The sequence below is a fragment of the Falco punctatus genome (genome assembly GCF_963210335.1).
Source record: "Falco punctatus genome assembly, chromosome: 1".
Classification (NCBI taxonomy): Eukaryota; Metazoa; Chordata; class Aves; order Falconiformes; family Falconidae; genus Falco; species Falco punctatus.
In genome coordinates this window covers 18,783,420-18,807,352 of record NC_137580.1, presented here as the reverse complement: position 1 = coordinate 18,807,352, position 23,933 = coordinate 18,783,420, and the positions used below count along the sequence as shown (strand labels likewise).

At 36.0% G+C, this 23,933-nt stretch overlaps 1 protein-coding gene across 1 annotated transcript in view; it reads right to left on the bottom strand.

The window, feature by feature from the left end:
• LOC308068745 (melatonin receptor type 1A) overlaps positions 1-23,933 on the bottom strand; it is a 75,187-nt gene that overhangs the window by 27,474 nt on the left and 23,780 nt on the right. The gene's annotated exons all lie outside the window — the stretch shown is intronic.

The following is a 23,933-nucleotide window of genomic DNA, read 5'->3' as shown; positions in this document are numbered from 1 at the left end:
CACTTAACTAAACTTAACTTCTAAGAATCTAGCAAACATAGCTGTCTTTCCTGAATTGAGAGACATACTCTTCAGTACAAGAAGTGCTCCTGGACAGTGACCTAGACATTTCCCAGACACTTTTGATGCCACATTCTCCTCTGCCTCCAAACTGGAAAATTAAGAAATGATCCATCATCTTGGATCATTTTTAATTAAAACAAAAGGAGATTATTTTGGATTGTATTAGTTCTTGATAGAACCCTTCTCTGTTCTTCAAAGACAATGGAAACCATCATAACTATGTGTTTTGAATTAATCTTTTGAGTATAATTATATATTCTTTTTCTAGTTGCTTAAATGATAACTCATCTGAATGCCTCTACCATTCCAGTTTCTAGGAACGTCACAAGATACACTGATACAGCTTTTATTTATTTTTTTAAATAACTGCTACATGTATTGGTCCAGTTATTCATGTCCATAGCTACAGAAAGCTATAAATGTGTATACACACATGCGTGTGTGTAGGTATATAAATACATGTGTATGCATGTATACATATGCATGTGTGTATTGCAGATTATATTTTAGAATTCTGAGATTATTCACTGAAGATAAAATATGAGCTCCTATTGCAACCTGTAAGAAAATGCAATGCTAGTTTTAGATTATGTAGAATTTCATTATCAATCCAAAGTTGGCTTGGTGAACTGCTTTATGCATTACTTTTGAGCAGACAAAAATAAAAATAGGTAAAAATAGGTTAAACAAAAGGTTAAAGCATCTATGGACCAATACAATTTGCAAAACTTTTTTTTTTAAATATTACCTCAAGCATAGTCTCTCACTAACCTTACGCTTTAAATGGTCAGGTAGAAATACTAAATCTGCAGACACCTACAGAGAAAAACATAGAAATTATCTGGGTCAGGATGCTACTTATTCTTTTTTGTTTAAATTTTGACACATGTATGAAGTACCACATTTGATATTTGTACTAATGGCAGCTGGGACAAATGGCTCAGTTAAAAGATTGCTACACTGGATTCATAGAATTTGTATCTGGATTTATAAATAACTTTCTGTTGATGGTGTTTGCAGTTGTTTCTTCTTTAGTCCAGGAATTCACTGCCAAACTGAAATATGCTTATCCTGAAGGCTGTGGCAGAATTCCAGATCATTTCAGCACAGACAGTAGAGCTCCTTTAAGCAGAAGATGGCAAGTGAAAAAAACATTGCTTTCAGAATTTACCCTTCACATAGTGGCAAGCGATACAAAAATGGATAAAAAGACTATATGAAACTCAGAGCTCTGTGTTTATCTTGTGAATCAAAAAGTGGAATGTGAATGAAAAGTTGCTGTTGGCAAGTTTTTTTCCCTGCCCAGAATATTGCAGGTTTGATGAAATAGCACCATATCAACTCCAGATGGGACAAAGAACTGGGACACTTATTTAAATGTAATACTTAAATGAATCCTATTTATTTTCTGCTTTGCTGTAGACTGCCTATCCCAAGCTTCTTTCTCTGCCAAACCACTGAAACTTGTGCTGGTGTTCTCCATTAATATTGCTAATATTATCATTATTTACCCACTTGAGCCAAAAGATTCAGCTATAAGAACAAAGCTAGAAGCAGGGGTTGGGGTGGTGGTGGGTGTCCCTTTGTTAAAAGAAGATAGGTGGCATACATTGAACAATTTTAGCTGTGCTTTGGAAACAGCTGAGTCTACGAAGAGTAGGCATTCTGTCCCTGAATCAGCCAGATTTTAGGCTTCCATAAAGTGGTGCACCATGGTTGTCCCAGCTTATCTTTTCAGTCAGTTGTCACAGAGTGAGAAACTGAAAGTCTTGGAAATACAAGCTGCTTCGTACGGAAATTCAAGGCTAGCAAGATATCCTGGGAGCTTGACTTTTTAAAAAAATCATGAGCTTGGAAACCAAGTCCCAGGCTACCAGCTTATAGTTAGTATGTCAGCTGGATGACTAAAGCGCTGGGCTAGAACTACCTGGAAACCAGGTACCTGCTTGCAGAGAGGACTTTTAACCGGCCTTTCAGGAAGGGTTTATCTTCAGTCTTGAGTTGAGATACATTTTCCTTGTGAGTCCAGAAACTTTGTCATTAAGATAGAACAGAAAATTCAAGTAAAAATTTATTTGGGACTTCTATGTTTGTTGTATATTTTGAGGTTCATTGTTTCAGACTCTGAAGTCTGATCTAAAATGACATTGAGCTTTCATGTGTTACACAATATACAATTCAAAAAGTATGGTCCTAGATTTAGGCACCCACCAGCAGTGGAAAATATTGATATTCTATGAAATTCTCATATTGTGGGAATAGCATATTATGAAATTAAACTCTTATGTGTGTGGAACACTTGGTATTGTAGAAGTGAGCATCATAAAAAAGAGATACAGGAAAAAATTAAATTTTGTCTTCAGAGTCGGGTTTGAACAAATGCTATAAATGAAGCCTGAAACTCCATATCGAACCCTTTTAAAAAGACACAAAATAAAACTCTGGAGTAACTGTTCCTTGAACAAAATTTATTCATTCTCTTTAGAGTGAGATCCTATTTCTGTGAAAAAATTTGATTTATGTCCTTAAAGAATGAACTACTGTGCATTAACACCAGCTGGCTGAATTGAGAAGATAGAGTTTGAATTTGACTTAAATCAAATAAGCTTTAACAAATTTAAGCAGATGTTGTGCTACAGATGTGTGTCAGAAGAAAGATAATCTACTGGTAACCAGCTTTAGCAGGCTATGCTTTTAGACGCAGTCTAAAACAACATTTCATTAAATATTTTCATCACCCTTACTGAAAAAGATAACTTCCTGCTCAGCAAACACGTAACAGCATCAGACCTACCTGCTGAATAAAATCTGCTTAACAAGTGCTCTCCTAGACAATCTGACTTTTCCAAGAGCAAAATACGACATAAACTAAGTGTAAAAACTGTGACCCTGAAAGATCATAAAAAAATGCTTATGAGATTAATTGCCATGATGTCAAAATGAATGTAAGAGCATCAAATCAGAACTACACAGTAGCATCTTGTATCTGCATAACATATACAAACTATGTGGGTTGATATTCCCTAGATTTAGTGCTATGTCCTGAAGTTAATAGGAATTAGAAAGCTTCCTGAAATTTCTAGCAACTTCAAGAAATGCAGAATATTAATAGAAAAAAATACAGTTGCTTAGTCTAAGTGGTGCTGAATGCCCACCATGGACCCAGACTGGGAGGCTGAGCACTTTGCCAGCAAATCAAAAAGGACTGATTTTTCCTGCAGTTTTAGGAGAACTGAGGGAGATGTGGTCTACAGACTTCTTTCCTCAAGTGCTGAGACTGTGAAGTATTTTAACTCTTCATTTCTTATTTTGATTTTAGCCTGGGCAAAATAATATATTGTAAAAAGGGAAAGAAATTATCTATAGTACAAGATAACAATGTTTTAAAGCATTAGGGACTCCAGCTAGGATTTTTCAGTAATAAGGAAATATGAAAGAATTTTTTAAAAGATCTAATTTTACTGGCAACATTGGTAAGGCTACTATTTCTCTTCCTTTTTTTCCAAAATATTTCTGTACCTTTTAATATTGGTTGCTCTGTCACTATTTCTGCTCATCTGTTTCAAATTATTTCCTGTATAAATAATGTATTGGCTTCTTACAACAAGTGCTTTCCAGACACCATCATGTTTTCATCATGTTGATACATTTTGAAGTATATAACATCACATTTCCTGTTTATGCATTAGTGTTCCACCTTACACCAGCTTTAACTAAGACTTTATGCCAACTGGAGATGCTTGTGCTTTTAGGTAAGACTAAACAGTACATGCAACTACCATTAAAGTAATGTATGAAACTTTTGTCAGTAGCCATTGACTCAGACCTCTAATGTTTACTTGTTAAGCATATCTTTAAGGAAAGAGAATAGTTGCAATGTTGGATCAGTTACAAGATCAAACTTAATTTGTAACTACCAGATCCATGCCATTCTTATCTACTGTCTTTTTATCACCTGTCAGACATTGCCAGTTATGCTAACAGTCATTGCTGATTTTTTCATAACTAGGCTTACTTGACTAGGATGCTTCACTATAAATTTAGATCAGGTTTTCTAGGAGTTGTGATGCATTCAAATATTATATTGCTAAGATTGTTATTTTATAAAAATAAAATATAATAAGTTTATAACAATAAAATATATTTATTATATATTATATATAATACATATTATTATAATTTATAAATAATTATAAATTAATATATTTAATAGCGCTAAAGTTTCTGTTTACATTTTAAAGCACTGATTTCTGATCACTTTAATACTTCTACTGATTTTCTTCAAGGATAGCTTACAGATATTTTTTTGGCATTTCAAAATGTTTCTCATTAATCCAGCCCTTGCTCATAATGTTAATCTGGGGTTTTATGATGCTAGCTGAAAACAAGACTAAGATTAGGTGCATGCCACTGAATGCCTGCAGCAGTAGAGAATTTGAATGGGGTATGTCATTGTTAAAACTGAACACAGCCTCATACTGACACATTTACATCTAGCAAAAGCCACAGCATTGATAGATAGCTGGCAAAACAGCTGGTTTAGAAAACTAGTAAGTCCTCTTCACAGGTGTATGGTAGGAGTGAATAAGTCTCTGATTCTAGAATATAAAACATTGCATGAAATAAAGCAATGAGCTAGTTTATGAGGAAAGCAAAATTAGAAGGCTAAGCATAATATTCAATATGATACGCTTCATTTTGCCACCAAGAACTGAACTTTTTCCTTAGAAAGACATTTTGTTAGGCCTCTGCTTTCACAGCTGTTTCCATGCACAAAATGGTATCTCAGTGACAAATATCAACACTAGGTTTGTTTCATGTTCCATGAACATTTTTGCCCTGAATATTGTTGCATTAGGACCACCATTTCACTTGTAAAACATCACAAACAACTACAAAATCAAGGAATGAAAGCTGTTCTTGTGAGTGTCTGATGCAAATTTAATAAATTATCCTTCCTTGTTCATGTATCTGGAGACAGAGCTCACCTCTGCAGGCTCAGTAACCATTCTCCCTGGGACCTTCATCAGTCACAATGTTTCAAGAAAAAGAAGACCTGTCCATAGTCTTTCCAGGATTAATTTAATACTGGAAAGTTGATGTACCTTGCAGCACAGTTGGGGATTCCACAAAGGTCATATGCAATAAAAATTATTAAATTAAAATACCTCTAAGTGGGGTCAATGACCACCATTTCTTAGGCAAAATCCCAAGGTCAGGTAAGGTTACCTAGACAAGCAAGCATGCAGACAGTCCCAGCTTCACAGAAGAAAGATTTGAAAGGTTTCAGAAACTAACAGTCCTTGCAGCTCAGCATCAAAATGGCACAAAACAGCTGAGCAAAAATGTAGAAATAAATATTACATAAGCTCCAGTTACTCCTGGGAGCTTCATTCACTTAACAGATCACAATATCAACTCCCCTAGATCTAAAAAGCCTATTTTTAAACTGAAGGCACTATTTATAAACCTGGCCTGAATCAAGAAGTCCACATGCACATTAAATTTGAATAGCATGATGGGCCCGTGGGTTTTGCTTCTCATTAGCAAATTAACCCTGATGCTGCAAGTAGTGGTGCTGGGAAATTTGAATGGCTTAATGCCCACAATGAACCTTTTCACTTCAAGCACATGAAGGAAGACCTTTCTTTTTCCTTTTAAGCTGAAAAAAGACCTTGTATTATTTATTCTTAAAACCTCATTCAAATGTACACCTCTGAATCATAATAGAAGGGATTTTCAGACCCTCTATCATCTAGTCGGTACACTAATGAAACCTGCTCTGTAATTACAGACATGGCAACTGCCTACAGCTATAATGAGGTCAGGCAGGTAGCTTGTTAGCACTAAGGAGAGAGTATTAAATATTTATGGTTTTAACTCATTTATAATGTTATTAATGTAGAGATTTTGAGTGTCGGACAAGTTCAGGTACTGCAATGACCTAAGTAACCTAACTTCTAACTGCAGTTGACAGAAATTTAGGGTGCTGAGTCTTACAGGTCTGGACAGCTGGAGAACTACATTACAGTATATTTGAGAGATATGGAAGGATAGATTTGCTAAAGATAATGTTATCAGAATAATCCTTATTGTAATACTTTATTCTAGTGTGCTGCAAGCTGAAGAAAATTTGACATAATCAGCACAGCACAAATGAAAGACACAATTTGAAAAGAAAATGTTATACTGAATTTAGATTATAATAATTATCACACAGAAACTTCCAGTGAAGCTGCAGCAACAATTAAATTTGAAATGCCTATGCCACCTTCTGGCAGAGAAAATTAGATGCATGAAAGACTAATTGGCAGAAAGTGGCAGTGAGGAATTATATAATACTCAGAATAAAGGAATGGAGGATTTTGCTGTCAGGTCCAAGCTGACTGTAGCCAAACACTATGTAGATGTGATTAAGTAGTTTTGCAGGTATGCCAAATGTCATGCAGTTTTCTGTGACTATCATCTACCATCTTTTTCTGCAGTGCCATGGCACATGTGTGTGTGAGACAGCTACTGCTTTCCTTCTTACTGTCTAAAAACATTTGTCAGAGCTATTCTTGGTGGTTCAGTCATGAAAGTGATGTGACTTCTACTGTCAGGCAGAGAAAGGAACTGAATCCATATGCTGGATAAGTTCTACAGACTTGGGGATGTACCTTGCCTCTGGCAGTTTTGTATGGCACGTCAGGGCTGCTTTGAAAATGTCTCTTGTGTTGGACCTCTTATATGATAGTACTTAGTTTATACTATGCAGTAGATTTAGTAGGTGCATGGGATATTTAGTGAACTAATACTAGTACTAGAAAGCCTGAGCATGCCAAGAAGGGTAGTGCTATCCACTGGAAGGATTTGTGTGACATGAAATATAAAGTACCTGAGAAAAGCAGCAGTAAAGAAAAGGCCGAGACTACCATTGCACATTTAAGTACCTAATGTAAAAGTAGACAGGAGTTGACTGAAGACCTTTTGTGGACCTAAACATAAAAATCTAGAGGCGGTCTGGGTCTTTTTAAAGGATTTTTAAGCGTAGTTTTAAAAAGGACTTTAAATAGCACCAGTCAGAGCTACCAGTGAACCTCAAGCTACGTTCACTTTCCTGTTACATTATGCAGTGCCACAAAATATTCTGCTTTAAGACTCTATGTAGTAGGTTCATGTCCAAGATGTTTTGCTTTAGAAGCAGCAGCAAATTGAACAAGACTTCTGTTCTTTTATGGAAACATCTAAAATTTTAGCAGAGTAATAGCTAGATAATACATAATTACTTTGGTAACAAGGTTATATTAAACTGGCACTGTCATACAATTTTGTAGTTTTATAATATAGAAATAGTAGACCAAAGTCACTCTTACTAAACAAGTAGTCTTGAAACTGAACAATTCATTTTTTTAAACACTTCATTGACAAATCTCCAGTAGATGTTGATAAAATAAACAGTTTAATTGCTCTTTGACAAAATTTTGAAGTGCCATCTGCATATTTCCTGATACTCTAGATTAATATTGCTGTAGTTATGTGCCCCATTCAGTGTGTAAATATGTTTTTTTCAGTTCTACGGGTGTTTTTCACCAAATGTGAAGTCATGACAACTAATCCAGTCAGATGTAATGCTGTTTAAATCATTCTTAACTTAGTTTTTGTTTGTCCATCCAGCCAAGGGTGAATTAAGACATAACAGAAAATACCAAGAAGGCTTGTAATGACATTGAAGTGGGTCAACAAACCCTGCTGTCTTGCAGATGGAAGTAAGAAAACAGGGCAGACAGATGTAGTGGTGTATGTCTTGAGTTTGGCAACCCTGGTTTTAGCTCTGCTACCTGCCTGGACTGTTCTTTCTACAGTTCACTGGACTGGTGTGTTTTCAAGGTCAGCACCTTATTCCCTTTGAACATCAGCCCCTTCTAACACGATGACAATATTGCAGAGACCAAATAGATTTGCCTGAGTAACTTATCCACTTTTACAGAGGGGGCTTATCTTACCGCTTCTGATTTCATCTTTTCTATATCTAAATACTATGATTTATTTAGGACAGAAAAAAAATCCTGTGGAACAGCCTGTTTTCCAAAAAGGTATTGCCTAGGTATTACAGAACACTCAGGTTGTCATCACAGTTCAGCAAACTGTATTAAACTGATCAGAATAACAATACTGCCGATGTCAGAGGACTGCGCTACTGAACCACATCACAGCAGAAGCAGCGTAGGAGTACTTTTTCCACCAACTGTATTTGCATTAGAGACTGGAAAGAAACTGACAGACAAAAATGGTACTATCACAGTAATATCACAGCTTAGGTAAACAAAAATAATAATACAGTTCAGAGACTAAAACAAATGAAAGGGGAAAAGGCAGAGAGGGTTGCTTGTGAAATAATTATGGTTTGTATTTGTACAAAATCTCACAGATCAGTCAGGATTGGTGTTAGAAAATGCAAAGATACAACCTATTCCCTTGCTAGTTCTCGTAAGTATTTTGAGAAAACAAATAGGAGAAAACATAGAGTGAAGGTGCAACCACGTAAATGACAGCAGACTTCTATACTGTATATAATAATGCAAACATGAAATCCCTTTCCTGAATCTCTTTGAAAGTCAAAAGTTTCATGTAACAGGATTTTGTGGCTGAGTTCATCCATAGAATTATTCATGGGAAGAAAAAGAAGTTAAAAATCTCTCAAGAATATAAAATAATCCATTTTCTTTCTGTTATGACTAGTAACAATATAGGTGGTCATTCAGCAAACCCCATACTTCACTACAGAGTCCACAGTAGACAGCAGAAGTAATGAAATTAGTTCATAAAACAGCCTTCTCAGTTATTTATCTTAAAATCAGCAATAGTAGGACATCTGCAAGGAAACTGGAAAATAACACTATAGAAAATATCACTTCCACATAGTTAAACACATGTGTATTAACTCTCCCTTCCTCTATCTATTCTCTATTCCTTTTCTTCCTTCTCTTATTTGTTCCACCACCACATTTCTCTCCTTACCACTATACAATCCAAAATCTTTTATGTTTCTGACAGAAGCCTTTTTCCTCCTTTCTTTCCCCTCCTTCTTTGTTTGACCCAAGTTCCTAAAAAAAGGTGAGAAGACACAGATGATTATCATATTACAGCCCCACCTTAACAGTTTGATGATTCTTAGGGTGTATCCTATCATGTCATTATCAAACACCGAGCTGCCTCTAGTTCTTCCTGCCTCCCCTTCATTTCTCTATTTTCTCTATTGTGCCACAGCAAAAATCCAGAAGTTGAATGGTCCTAGATCACAGCGGGGCAAGTGAAATGGTATCAAGTATGATGGGGAATTCACTAAAATAAGTACTATTTTAATTGCCATATGAGTGGGGTTTGTTGATGAAATTAACTGATGGTATCAAAAGCTCTTGCTCTTCTATAGCATCAGATATGCATTTAGCATCAGAAATGGAAAGAAGGACAAAGAAGTAGAACTTGCATATGCAGGGCTGCAAGGCCAACCTTCTTAATAGCTTCTTCTCCAGTGTTTGTCTAGTCCTCTTTTTGAAAACAAAATGGGGAAACAACAACTCTGGATTAAGAGACAGTGAGACTCCACGACACATAATTCCTTCCCTATGTAAAAAGTTTTATAAACCCTTAGAAATTTACTCCAGGTCTTGGACCACAGTAGACTGTTCTAGTCCAACACTGGAACACCTACACTATCCTCTGATGTCTGCGTATATCCACAGCCTGCCAGGAGAATCCCTATCTTAGCATCACCTTTGTAATTGGTAAGCACCCCCACCGACTGCAAGGTTCTGCTGCCACCATGCTGTGGTGAAAATATGGTAAGAAATGCAAATTAAACCTAAACTGGTTATGCTGAATATCAAGCAAATTCAAAACATGACAAAGCAACGATTTAGGTTTCAGAGAACTTTCTTAGAGCATGTTGGTGTGAGAAATCTATTCAGGATTGCTGCAGCAAGCAATTAAAATTATAGCCCTGACAATCTGTGTCAAAATCCTAGAAGCATTAGCATATTTTTGCCCTTTGTATTATTTAAAATAACATGGATTTAGATATATGATACAGGATAGATTTATAAGAAACCAATTAATTTATAAGAAATTAATTCATGCAGGCAATTAATTACCATACTTTTGCACCTGTATAGTATAATTAACTCAGAAACAATGTTTGCTTGCTTATATTACACATGTTTTTTAAAATCGCTTGTTGATAAAACCTAAGGCTACAGATGAAATTTTATATTAGAGGAGAAGGAATGAAGACATTGCACTACCTTAAGGGAAAATTACATTTTAATTCTATCAAAAAGTTGGGAGAAATACATAATTTTGCTGGAGCTAAGTGGTTTTTTATAAATTTTTTTCCAAACAATCTAATTTCTAGTGCTGTAACAGAACAAAATGGATTTGAATAAAACAGTTTCTCAGTTTTCTAATGCTACCCCCATTGCTAGTAGCAATATTCTACAGAGATCTTAAGATAAAATTTAACATTTATGACATTTGAATGACCATAAAAATATTTTCATTTATATTAAGGCTTCTTTGTACAATTTAGTTTCTTCATTACAAAAGGAACTGGCAGTACAGATAAAGTAACAAGGACAAACTGAGCATAAAGAAATTATAGAACTTTAAAAAATATTCGTAAGTCATTATTCCTTTAATTCTTCTTAATAAAGAAATGAGGGGTTTTTTCAGTATTTCTTCTGAGTAGCCTAAAATAGACACTGACTTCACAGCAGGCAAATAATGAAGTTATCCTAAATTCATACCAATACCTTTACAGTATGATATGAGAAATACTGATGTACATCAGCTAGTTATTCCGAAACAGGATTCATGATGGTGTTTAAAAATGTTAAAATTGTTTAAATTATTTTAAATATGATATTTAGAACAATAATTATAATCCTACCTAAGCTTTTCATAGTAAAAAATGTTTGGCATGTCCTCCATTTAGGCATCACGACCTATGGGTCAACCGACAGTTACTGCTTATGACAGAATATGGAAACAGGAACGTTGGCTTGGATATACTGTTACACTTGTAGCTAATGAATATATCACCAATTAATCTTAACTGAATAATCTATTTTTTGCCATCAGTCCCAATGATAATGCTTACACAGAGGTTGGATCTAGTTTGACCAGGCTCTGGAAGTTACAGCAAGGAGGGGAATTCATTTATTGCTTGTTGCTTTTTTTTCCACTGCCTGATGGGATTTTTCACATAGCACAGAATAAAGTTTCCAAGCAATAATTATTTGAGAGAAACTAGTAAAAGAAACAGCCAGGTATTATTGCTTCTTTACATCATGGAAGACTGCAGGTATTGCCACTATTTACCCTGATGAGTTTACCTAAGTGAGGTCTACCTCTTAAAGGATTTTCCTTCTCTTTAGTAAATACTGACATGCAGCTCCAACATTTTTCGATATCTTCTGGTTAGTTAATTAGCAAATACTTTACTTTTATATTTAACGCTTATTATAAATTAAATGAGGTTTGGATTTATGCCTTTTATCTTAACAGTATTAAATTAAGTTCTTTACTGAGAGCTCACTTACATGGAGACATGTAGTTTAGCATGCCAATGAATTTGCCAAACCACTGTGTCCTTTGAAGTAGGCTTTTGACTAGAAGCTATTGGCTAAAATAATGATTTAGCTAACTCCACTGACTTCAGACAAGTTGAAGTAGTGTGAGTAAATAAGTGGCTCTGTGTATTTAATATATATCATAATTTCCTTATTGAATTATTGTTCCTTTCCATCTTGTTTTGTTACTTGCCTGTACTCTGGTTTTCTTTCATGAAGGGTGGTGTAGAATTTTTCAGAAAGTGGGGTTTTTTTCTATTCTTTAGGTCTAAAATGTCTGTTTATCAACAAATGTAGTCAAAAGACAATGAGCTTATGGCACTAGCTAAGAGGAAAGACATACACAAATACTGTTGACTTTCAGTACCTACATATGGCTTCAGAACTTATCCCTCGGGGTTCTTACTTAACCTGTAGCACCAGAAAAATCTGTTCAGTACAATGAAATAAATTGCTTAAACCAATACTTGCTGTGAAATGTATTGGATTTTGTATTACTGTAATTTCAGTACAGTAGGAGTTAAAAGCTGTGTTATGGTATCTCATCTGAAGTACTTGTACTCATTGATTTTTGTTATGACTCAGAAATATCCTAACTGCTCACCTTAAGAGTCCAAACAAAATTGTAAAAACAAGTTCAATGCCTCCAGTATGAAAAACATGAACCCTTTCTCTGTGTGAAAATAAAATTAATTTGGAAAAGTATGCCACCAATATAATCTTTGTCTTATAATACTACGTATAATATATCTTGGCTGATGGAGCTCCTTTGTTTTTTTAATGCCTATTTTTTCTCTTATACTCCTTTCTATCTTTGTTTAAATGTTAGGGAGAATCTTACCAAAAAAAGCTTTTAAGCAAGCTGAAAAGCTACATATAGACAGCTAAAGATAGTAACCCTTTAAATATTCAGTAAAAACTTTGCCTGTTCTCCCTCTGAACCTTACTGCTGAGTTCTTCATCTTTTTTTAGGAACAGGTCTTTAGTGTGCCAACATACTTCATTATTTATCAAAATTTAACAAACCAGAAGTCAACAATTCAACTTAGGGAGCTAAAAATAAAGGTGGCACCCAGAGAAGGGCAGGAAAATTACCTCAATGAATATTAAAAAAAATCCCTATGCTGAAAGGATGCCAGAAAGAAGAGGTTCTGTACAATCAGTGTATGCCAAAGATACAGTGTATTTATAACGTGCTGCAACACCTGACATGAAGTTTATTATGAAAAGGATGCAGTGGTGAGCAAGCAGTAAGGTAAACTTAGCTTCAGACGGCACTGAATGGTCCCACTGTTTTACTTCAGTCTATTAGGGAATAATTACCTCATTTTTTACACACTATACTTGTAAAATGTTCTACAAGTGACTCAATGCTATAATAGAGGGGAGCAGCAAGTGTCTTCCACATCTCAGCTAAAGCCTCCTAGATTTTCATCCTTTCATTTCGGAAACATCTGTATTTAGTTTTGTAGGTGGAAAGATCCCTTCAGCAGTTTTGAAAGTGAAAGACGGCTTGAGGTCCTCCGAGAGCCACTTTGGCAGTTTCCAAGTATGAGCACAAAGTGTCTGCTTTAGCAGAATAATGTATTTTGTAAAGCAACAGCAGAAGGGCTTCCCCAAAAGATCTGAAAATTCTTCACTCTTTAAAAAAAATATGTAAACCCAAACTAACAGCCTTCATTCAAGTGAAATAAAACTAGTCAGTCCATGATGCAGAAGTAACTATTTTGGTAACACATAAAAAACCTCCTTCAAACTCTGTTATTGAAATTGCATGTATCAGTTGCAACCACTGATAGTAGTATTTGGTGTCATTATATTCATTTCCTGATAGACTTGAATTCATATTTTAGAAAAGTACAAGGGCATTTTTTCTATAAATCCCAATATCTGGCACGGGACAGTGTCAGCTTTGTATGATATTTTTAGGGATATTCTATTAACAAGGGCAAGCTTCCTGTAAACCTGGTGTGGCAGGATGTTGAGCTCATCAGAGCTCTAAAATAGATCAATTAACCTCCTCCTTACAGTGATCTCAATGACGAAAACCATTTAAGACAGAGAAGAATAAAAATAAACCAGCTATTCCCTGCCTTTTTTGTACTTTCAAAGCAGATCCTTTCTTCCAGGATTGATTTCCGTCACTTCAAGGGCTTTGATGGTCTCCTGTGATCCTCTTCTCCCTGTTTCTTAAGCCTGATTGGATTTCTGTTCTCCTCAGCCATCTCAGTGCCCACTGTAGCTGCAAGTTCTCTTCTTGTTGATGCCTTCCCATGCCTGGTCTTCCTTTTGACCAGTGCTTGCTTTTACTGACCCTTTGCAGCTCCTTCTGAGTGCAAGAGTCATCTCCCCTTTCCTCTGGGGGACAAACCTCACCCAGGTATGCCTTTACTAACAGAATGTAGCACGCAGAGTGAAAAAAAAAAAAAAAGGAACGTGTATCTTTAGTCAGACTTGAGGGTGAAAAGAACAGTAGTTGAACTTTCTATCTTCAAGACAGTTGCTGAAAATGTCTCTTTTAAGTCTGCATGAAATTAAAAACTTATGCCAAACTACCAAGTCAAACAAATGAACAAATGCATCTAACCTTTTTCTTTAGGACAAGAAGAAACTTAAGTTATATGAGATATTCAGTAGATGTATTAAAGTCAGTAGATGTACAAAGCAAGAGCAGGTTTAGCAGTGCAGACAAAGTACCTACCTCAGCTTGGTCACTAACCGTTTCCTCTGATGACTAATTGTCTGAACATCAGGCCAACCTGGAGACAATATCACTGACGAGCAAGCATTGCTCAGAATAAGAATTTGTTTCACACTGCTGAACAAGTCCTTAGAGTGGGAAGAATAGGCAATAAAATAGATGGTAGAAGTGACAACATAGCAAAACTAGCTTTTGATCTATATGTATTGCTTCTATCGGTGTGCTTTCTAATGAGCTGACAAACAATAATTGACACAGCTGAACAGCTATATGCATATGTAGACACATAATGATGACTGTTGAACAAATATGGGCCATACAAGGCTCGAAATAATCTTAGATATATTGCGGAAAAGACATATGGACTGCCATGCATTTGTGGTTCCATAAATAAGGAAGATTATTTGAAATCACTGCTGCCTCTAGTTCCTAATGAAAATGTAATTTTTAATATGAAGTGGATTATAGTTAGGACAAGATTTAAGATTTAAGAATCATGTTATCCATGAGTTCAAATTACAAATCAACCTCAGAGCAACTTTAGTTAGTCGTACAAATACAGAGCATTTGGACTATAGTCTACAGTATTAAATGAGTGCATTAGTATTTATTAATGTGATAAGCCTATCATTCACACATAAAATGATTTACTAAGAACACCAGTTACTAGATAGTGATCTTTTAGTGCTCCTACAGCACCTTGCTCATTGAGACTATTAATCTTCATAAAAATGAAGAGAGGGAATCCCAATGCCCCAAAAAGCCAATGACAGAAGTCTAGTGAAATTATCAAACCACCACAAATACATCCTGTATTTTGTATTTCTCATGCTCACTATTATTGCACACAAACAAGCCCTTCAGGGAAGACACCTGCAAAATTCCATTAGCAGTAATTGCTGCATTTTATTATTTTAGTCAGTTCATCTCAAGAAAAAATAACTGGACCATAGTGATATCAAAGCAATGCTTTTCTAGAAGAAAATTCTGAGAAGCAATAGAATTAAAATATTAGCCATTGGCTATTTAAAATGTTGCTATAGTCAACTGTTTCAGAATTTTTTCAATCAAATTCAGAAAAAGTAGCATGATTACAAAAAGTTTTAATGGGACTGCAATAGCTGCATTTTTCAAATTTAAACATAGTCTCATTTTAATTTTCAACATACTAATTCATTACAATGCAGTCTCCAAAATTAACAAATCAGGCATAACCTGTTTCCTTGTAAATCTAGCTATTCTGCAAATGGACTTCATTTATTTGCACTCAAATGTGTTTAAGAGTGAATAAAAGCACCTCAGTAAATTCATTCATATAAAGATCTGAACAAACCTTTAAAGAAAATTCAAGGGTAAAAAACCAGATATCTCAACTCTTTGGTTTTCCTGGCAAAAGTTAAAGAAAATAAAATAGTGCTTCTTACAGAAAGCAGAAATATTTTCCTTCCTAAGCTGAACTTTGTATGCAGAAAAAAAATGAAATTCTATGTGGAAAAAGCTCACACAGAATATGAGAGAAATGGATGATGGACACCTGTCCTTCACTTTGGAAGATATATTTCAGAAAAATTGCCAATTAAGTCCTTATTTTAATTCTTTTAGACACTATATACTGTCTGCCAGTGGATGGTGCTTTGCCTTGCTATACTGTAAGGTCAGTGCTTGCTGTAGAACTTCACCTAGTTTTCACAGTTCTGTGAAAAGGGATTATTTTTAAAAAATCTCACAATTACTAGACTGGATCAAAAAGTTAATTTAAAAAACCTAGCATTTAGTACAGCCAACTTGGTGTCTTGTGGATTTTGTTAATAGGTTAGAAAAGCAAAACTTCTATTTTCAAAAGAATGTTGGCATTCATAAGGACAGAGCTGTAACAAATCCTGGCCTTCCAGTAATCTTAAGAGAGCTGCAGCATGGTCATGTCCAGCCTGACCTGAGCCAGCAGAAGATATTGAAGATACATCACTTCTACAGACAGTCAATTAATGGATTGCTTCCAAAATGATGCTGGCTTTTTTTCATTCTTCTGTTTCCTTCTCTGTTCTTTGATTTCTTCTCCCCTTCTTCTTCCCACAGCTGAAGGCACAAGTAGTGGAAAATACACTAGCTCTAGAAGACAAGCTCTGCTTCCAGAGCACAGATACTCCAAAACCAAAAGGAATGAGACATTTGGAGATAGCTTAATTACACTAGGACCAGCTCTTTTGCTTCCTTTCTTTCCCTCACTGATAAACTGCTGTTGGATGGTATACGGGGAAAGACAGCCTCTGAATAAAAATGTTTCATATTCCCTAGTCTGGTAGATATATGAAAGGATATCACATTGTCCGTCACTGAATGATGGACAGCTTTTTTTCCTGAAATTTCTATGTCATGTGGTTAAGAAAACATAGGTGACTTTGCCAATGGCATGTATCAATCTAAGCTGAATTTTATTGTATTTCTTATATAGCTGCTGGAAATCTTCAGAAACTATAATATAAATATCCTGTACTGGTGATCTTAATGTAAACACATGGCAATGTCTCATGGAGGTTGTACTAGAATTACTATAAAAATTGCTACAATTGTTAAATATTTGAAAGAGTAAAAAAATGTATATGTTCTCTAGAAAAAGTTTACCATTAAACCTAATTCCAATCTTTCAGGTAATTTTTTTTCTCTAACAGGCAAAAACTTTGTATGTCATTTAATACTGGCGCAGTTACTGAAGTTAACAAATCTGTCAGGCCTGATATCTTCTTTTGTAAAGTTAACTGTTCTGTGAATATAATTGACTTATGAGCTCTGTTATGTCTAAGAATGAACACAAGTAACACAGCAGATTCACTAGCCTGAGTGAATCTTCAAGTTTTAGCCCTGTAAACTTATGGCACAGGCCAGCCATAAAAGAAAAAAAAAAGTGAAAGAGCCAGTGTTTGCGCTAATAGGCCTTCATGTTAACATCTCAAAAGGGCTCCATGTTAGAGAGGAATTGTAATGGTGATATCGTTGCAGGAAGAGTACTGCTATCAGATACGTGTTCACATGCTGGTACATTCAAGACAAACAGAGGTGATCCTGTTACATGCCATTTCTGTACATTTTCTTATGATTGTATTGGAAGAAAGCTTTGAGGTCCGGTTGGGTTTGCTTGAGTTAATCAATGTACTCACAGTAACTTTGAGGAAACCACACCGGTTCTACAGGCATTGCAAATAAAGCTATTTTGCAGGTTTTAAAATTTAAAAAGTCACATACATTTGACAATGTGTCCTTATTAAGGCAATAAATCAATCATTACTATTCTCCTATAGACTTCCCAAAAAACAAACAGGTGTTCTAGAATTTTATTGTATTGAAATCTATCCTGTTATTTCAGCATAATGCCTGAGTGAAAAATATAAACTCACTCTAAAAATGATGTTCACATCCTTGACAAGATTAGCTTTTAATTTTCAGTTAACAAACAAAATCAGTTTAAATATCAAAAAGCAGGAGTATTTTTAGATCTGTGCATGTTGTATTTTCAGAAAGTCAAGAGAATATAAACAATCCAGTGGTTCTATGGCCTGTTTCTCAGCTGTATTGTTCTTTGTATGTGCAGACACTGGGTGAGAATGTTCTTTAAATCACCTCATCCATCATGATACGAGATATCCACATATCCGTATTTCTCGGTCCTTGACCATTTAGAAACAACATGGGGAAAAAAAATAAGCATGTGTAATTCTCAGTTCATAACAACATGTGCTACCTACTGTAATAAGTACAACCTCATAGGTTACAGTGTTTCACCATAAGAACAACTTCCTGCTCTATAACCTGAACAGATGTTCATTTTACGAAACATTGAGCTTTGAGAGGTCTATTTATTTCTGGTACTCGCAAATCCCATGCTATTGGGAGCTGCAGCAGTTCCACATGCATGATATTTCTGGCCAGTTGTTTGAGCTACAGATCTGTGAAACAATAATTCATATTTATTTGCTACACACATAAAAATACTATACTATTTCAGAGGATATTGTAGTTATGTCAGCAGTTGGAATCCTGTTCATTAGCGACATTTTATTTTGGCTCAGATCTTACTCTGAATATCTAAATCAAAATAACTTAGAGAGAGGGAGAGCACACTTATAATTTAGGAAAAATCTTTATTTTTTTAGCTGTTATTGCTAATCCAAAATACTTTTCTTGGTAGATGACTGTGAACTGGAACAAAGAGTTATACACTGGAAATAATAAACAGTCCTTGTAGTCAGCTAAATCAGAATGACTCAGTGTAAGAAGATCTGCATGGAAGGAAAAGATACACAGTAGAGCCAAGTCGATAAGGGTCCTCAAAGCATGTATATTAGCCACAATACACCTAAATATTTGATATAGACAGGGATCAAGGTTGGAGGAATTTTACTTAAGCGTCTAAACCCTTTCCTTCTCCACTAAGCTAGAAAATTTACAGATAAAGGCTTTGGTTAAGGTCCAGATCTTATCTATATGCAAAATATGTCTCTGGAATTAGTCACATCCAAGGGAGACTAACTCTTAAGGATCCTCAGTTAGTTTTAATTTTTTCTGAGACAAAATGATCAAATCAGTTTGAATTTGCATATTTGACAGCAGTATTCTGCCCACTGAGTTTTTGAGAGCTAGCAGCATACTACTTGTGAAAAGCTCTACAGAGCCAGCCAGAGCCATCATTAGAAATGTGTTTTGTTTAATTCAGGATGCCATTAATTCAGTGAATAATTTTGTCATAAAGAAGATTTCTGTTGCTTCATGGAGTTTAAATTTACATTTGTAGTATGTTTCAAAAAAACCCCAACCAAATAGCTTTCAAGCATGGATTAACATATATGGGAAGACCTTATTCTAGGCACTTATTTTCTCATGCAATAAATTACACATAGTATTTACATACCTGCCAAACTCCACTCATTTCAAGGAGACTAATAACTGGCATGCTCTCAAAATTCAAAGCTCAAAGAAAATTCAAGTATGAAGTGGTGATGACATCTCTAAAAAAAACCTTTGTTGGAAAAACAGATGGGTGTCCAACTTGAAGTCATGAATGTTTTATGAGCCAATATTCTGTAGATTTAGTGTTTTAGATGTGCATCCATGAATGAGTCTGCAAAAAATATTTTAATAAAGTTGTAATTTAATGACTTGAACACAGTGCAGTTCTCTCATATTGCTTGCATCTTTAGTTTAAATGCATTCCATCTTCAAAATATTGCAGCCAGGAGATATGACTTGTGAATATGCAGAAGTAAGTAACTGGATGTTTTTGACTTTTGATAGGAGAAATTACATACTGGACACCAGTCAATCAAGTACTCACTAGTCTTTTCTATTAAAAAAAAAAAGAAAAACCTTATGTATAAATAATTTTTTTTAATTGTAATAAATTACTATGGAAAAGTCTTCAATAGTACTCTAAAACTGACCAAATGGGTGTACAAGCAGCAACCCAGTGTATGGTAGCACTGAATCTTTAACACTAATTTTTAAACTAGGGTATCATGAAAGCTGTGTGCAATATTTGACAGTACTCAGTGTGTTCTTCTAAGAAGTAAGGAAACATGCTTCCTGCACTATGAGCTGCAGTGGAAAGATGGCTATACATCATCTATAAAGAAAGTACTCTTCCATCTATTTGCTAGCCAGGACACACACTTGACTGTGATGCTTACTGATCTGTGGGGAACTGGCTGAAACAGAGTGTACCGGCAATTTAGCTGCATTTGCAATGGCCCTAACATATGATATAGGCCTCAGAAAGGGCTGTCAAGCTGTGCTAGGAATATGCGTAATGTAGGCTTTAATTCTGTACATACAGAACCAATTTTGTAGGCTGGCTACACAACCAACATATAACATTTGTAGAGTGGGTTTAGTAATAAAATGACAGTAGAGACAACAGTGATGACAAGTTGCAGAGATTAAAATAATAAAATAATCCCTTTTTAATAACTTTAGTCCAGATTTTGAAAGCTGTATTTAATGTTTTGACTCATGCTGTCCACGTCAACTCATAAGCCATGTCCAGTTTTAACTGGAATTGGCCACCTAGTAGCTTGAAGTAGCTTTACAAATATTACCCACCAATTACTATTTTACTCTACCAGTAGCTCATGTTAAACTGTTGTTATATCAGACACTATACTGAAGTTGCTGGGTTAGAACCAAAATGACAGTACAAGAAAGAGCAGAGGAAAAAGTATTTTCACATCTATATGAAGAAAGCAAAGTAGAACATTTCTGGAAATTTTTTCATATTTTATACCTGTTGATAGTCTTTTGCTGTACAGATTATGATGAAAAACAAGATGAGGTAAAATTTATTGACAAATATATTGGCTAGATCAAACTCGGGCTCTAAATATTAAGAAATTATTTTTTAAATAAGAACTTTAGATATCATAAAGCCTCAAGAGAAGTGCTTCAAAGAAAATCCTGTCTGGATGTCTCCTCTTCTAATGTTTGAAACTTTTCAATCAAATTTGAAAGAAGGTCTTTAAGACTCTGCAGCAAAGATTCTAAAAGTTGTGTGAAAAATTGTAGCTAACTAAAGGAATAAGATAGGCACGTCAAGGGCCCAAGGTGATGAGAACAGAAGGGACACAGCACTCAACAAAGCAACAGAGTTGAAGTGGAAACCCTTTGAACATAGGCATGTAAAGAAGGACATGCCTACAGAACAGCCTTGTGGGGAAAGCTCTCAAGCCTGTACTGGGGAATTGGCACACTCAGATGCCTCTCTGAAATGCCTCTATGCTGGTACATGCAGCATGGAGAACAAACGGGAGGAGCTGGAAGTCTGTGTGCAGCTACAGGGCTGTGATCTCATTAGAGTAATGGTGAGATGGTGGGCTAGCTCACCCAGCTGGAGTGCTGCAGTGGAGGGATACAGGCTCTTTAGGAAGAGCAGGCTGGGAAGGCAAGGAGGGAAAGTTGCCCTTTACATGACAGAAAGCAGCTAGAATGCATGGAGCCCTGCCTTGGGATGGGTCAGGAGTCAGCTGAGAGCTTCTGGGTCACCATTAGTGGGCAGACCAACATAGTCTGCTGTTGTACTATCTAGTCCAGACCTCTTGGTCAGGAAGTAGTAGATGAGGTTTTCTTCAAGCTAGATGAGGCCTTCAAACAACTGGAAGAAGCCTCACATTCACAGGCCTTGGTCCTTATGGAAGCCTTCAGCCACCCTGAGATCTGCCAGAAGAATGAAACAGCAGGGCTCAAGCAATCTAAGTTTCTCAAGTACACTGAAGAAAACTTTCTGGTGCAAGCAATTGAGGGACCAACAAAGAAAGATGCTATACTGGACCTGATATCTATGGACAAAGAAGAACTTTTCGGGAACTTGAAAGTCAGAGGCAGCCTTGGCTGCAGTGACCATGAGATGGTGGAGTTCAGGATCCTAAGAGAAGGAAAAAAGCAAAAAGCAGGATCACAGACCTAGATTTCAACCTTTTCAGGGGATATGGCCCTGGACAGAAGAGTGGTCGACAGTTGGCTGATATTCAAGGATCATCTCCTCCAAGCTCAATAAAGGTCTGTCCCAACAATTAGGAAACCATGGTTTGCCAATGGTTTCATCTCTTCCAACCAGTGGTGGCAGAGATGCGCATGGATACACAAGGAGCCACTAACTGAACTCAAACATAAAAAGAAGCATACAAGAAGTGGAAGCGGGGGCAGTTGACCTAGGAGGTACGTAAAGTTGCTGTCCAGCCATGCAGCAATAGGGTTAGAAAAGCTAGCTGGAGTTGAATCTGGCAAGGAATGAGAAGAGCAACAAAAAAGGATTCTACAGGTACCTAAACAGCAAAAGGAAGAAAAGGGAAAACATGGGCCTGCTGCTGAATGGGGTAGGTGAACTGATGGCAAATGAAATGCTGAAGTGCTCAGTGCCTGCTTTGCTTCAGTCTTTACCAGTAAAAGTGGTCTTCAGGAAGCTCAGACTCCTCAGATCAGAGACACTGTTCAGCCTGGAGAAAAGAAGGCTCAAGGGGGAACTTATCAATGTGTATAAATATCTGATGGGAGGGAATGAAGATGAGGGAGCCAGGCTCCTCTCAGTGGTGCCCCACGATAGGACAAGAGGCAGTAGGCACGGATTTAAACACATGAAATTCCCTCTGAAAATAGGAAAACACTTTCTTACTGTAAGGGTGGTCAGTCACTGGCAGAGAGGTTGTGGAGATGTTCAAAACCCATCTGGACGCTGTTCTAAGCGACCTACTTCAGCTAAGCCTGCTTGAGCAGGCTGTCAGACTAGGTGATCTCAAGAGGTGCCCTGCAACTTAGATGATACTGTGAATTTCTTACTTAACAAAAAAACATTATCTCCATGATAATGAACACTCAGAAAACTGATAGGAGGTGGTCTTCAGTTCCTTAAACACAGATCTCGTGTCATTTGTGAGACCCTAGGATGCCCTAACTAGCCTCTTGCTGCTCCCTCACGAGGTGGTCGCCCTGCAGGTTCTCTTTATATGTCCCAGCCCTGTGCAGACATCTGTCTCAAATACCATATGACACCTCAGATGGCACCTGGGTTTAAGTACCTCATTTGTAAGTACCTTAAGAAAGATGAACATCCAAAAAATGCTATGGAACAGACAGGGAGAAGAAAAATAAATAATTTACAAAAAGGAATATAATCTTTCTTTTTTATTTGTCAGAAAATTAGTGTCATGCTTTGTCTGAGATGGCTTAAGGTATGTCCTAAAATTACTGAAAAGAGAAGCACGAACTTCTAAGATCTTGGCAAACAAGTGGGTTTGTGTCAAAGCTAGTCTTGGAATGAGACATTCATGGGAAAATGAGACAGATTAGACTCAAAATAAACTTTCCCAAAATATCAAGAAACAGCCTTCTTTGCAGAAGCATTTCTTTGTAGAAAGTATTTAGTATAGACAAAGAGAAATCGATATTTCAATATAAAGTATGTATGTCATGCTGCATCAGAAAAGAAAGGAACACTGCAGCAGTAACAGGAAGAAACTATGACTATGCCAGATCTTTCATTTACACTTTTGTACTGATTCTCAACTACTGTACTACTAATTTTCTCAGTAACATTTTGTACCATTAAGGATTATTTGTAGTACTATGAAACAGGAGGCCTAACCCCAAGTACAGCAGAGTTCAATTTTGTGGAATGCAGGTTAATCCAGCTTGAATTGCACTTAATCTTTGTTAGTAGATTAACAAAATATATTTTCCTGTTTCTTCTAAATTACATCTAAATGTTTGTAGAAATTAAGAATTGACATAGCTTAGAGCTCAATAACAAAAGCTTTATTGGTTATGATTTCAACGCTGGAAAAACACTGTCTTTGCAGTTGACAAACTCTCTAGGAAACAGGAGGACACAAAAAAGCAGAAGTCACAGAACAAAATGAAGGCTTTCCTGGATATATACTGTCTCTTCCATAGGGACATTTCTTTGTTTCTTTCTGGGTTAACGATTTTACAACTTCAATGCATAATTATGCAACTGCAGAAGAAAAAAATCTAAGTCTTTAATTCTAGACAAACACATAATCATGCTTACATACACATATATA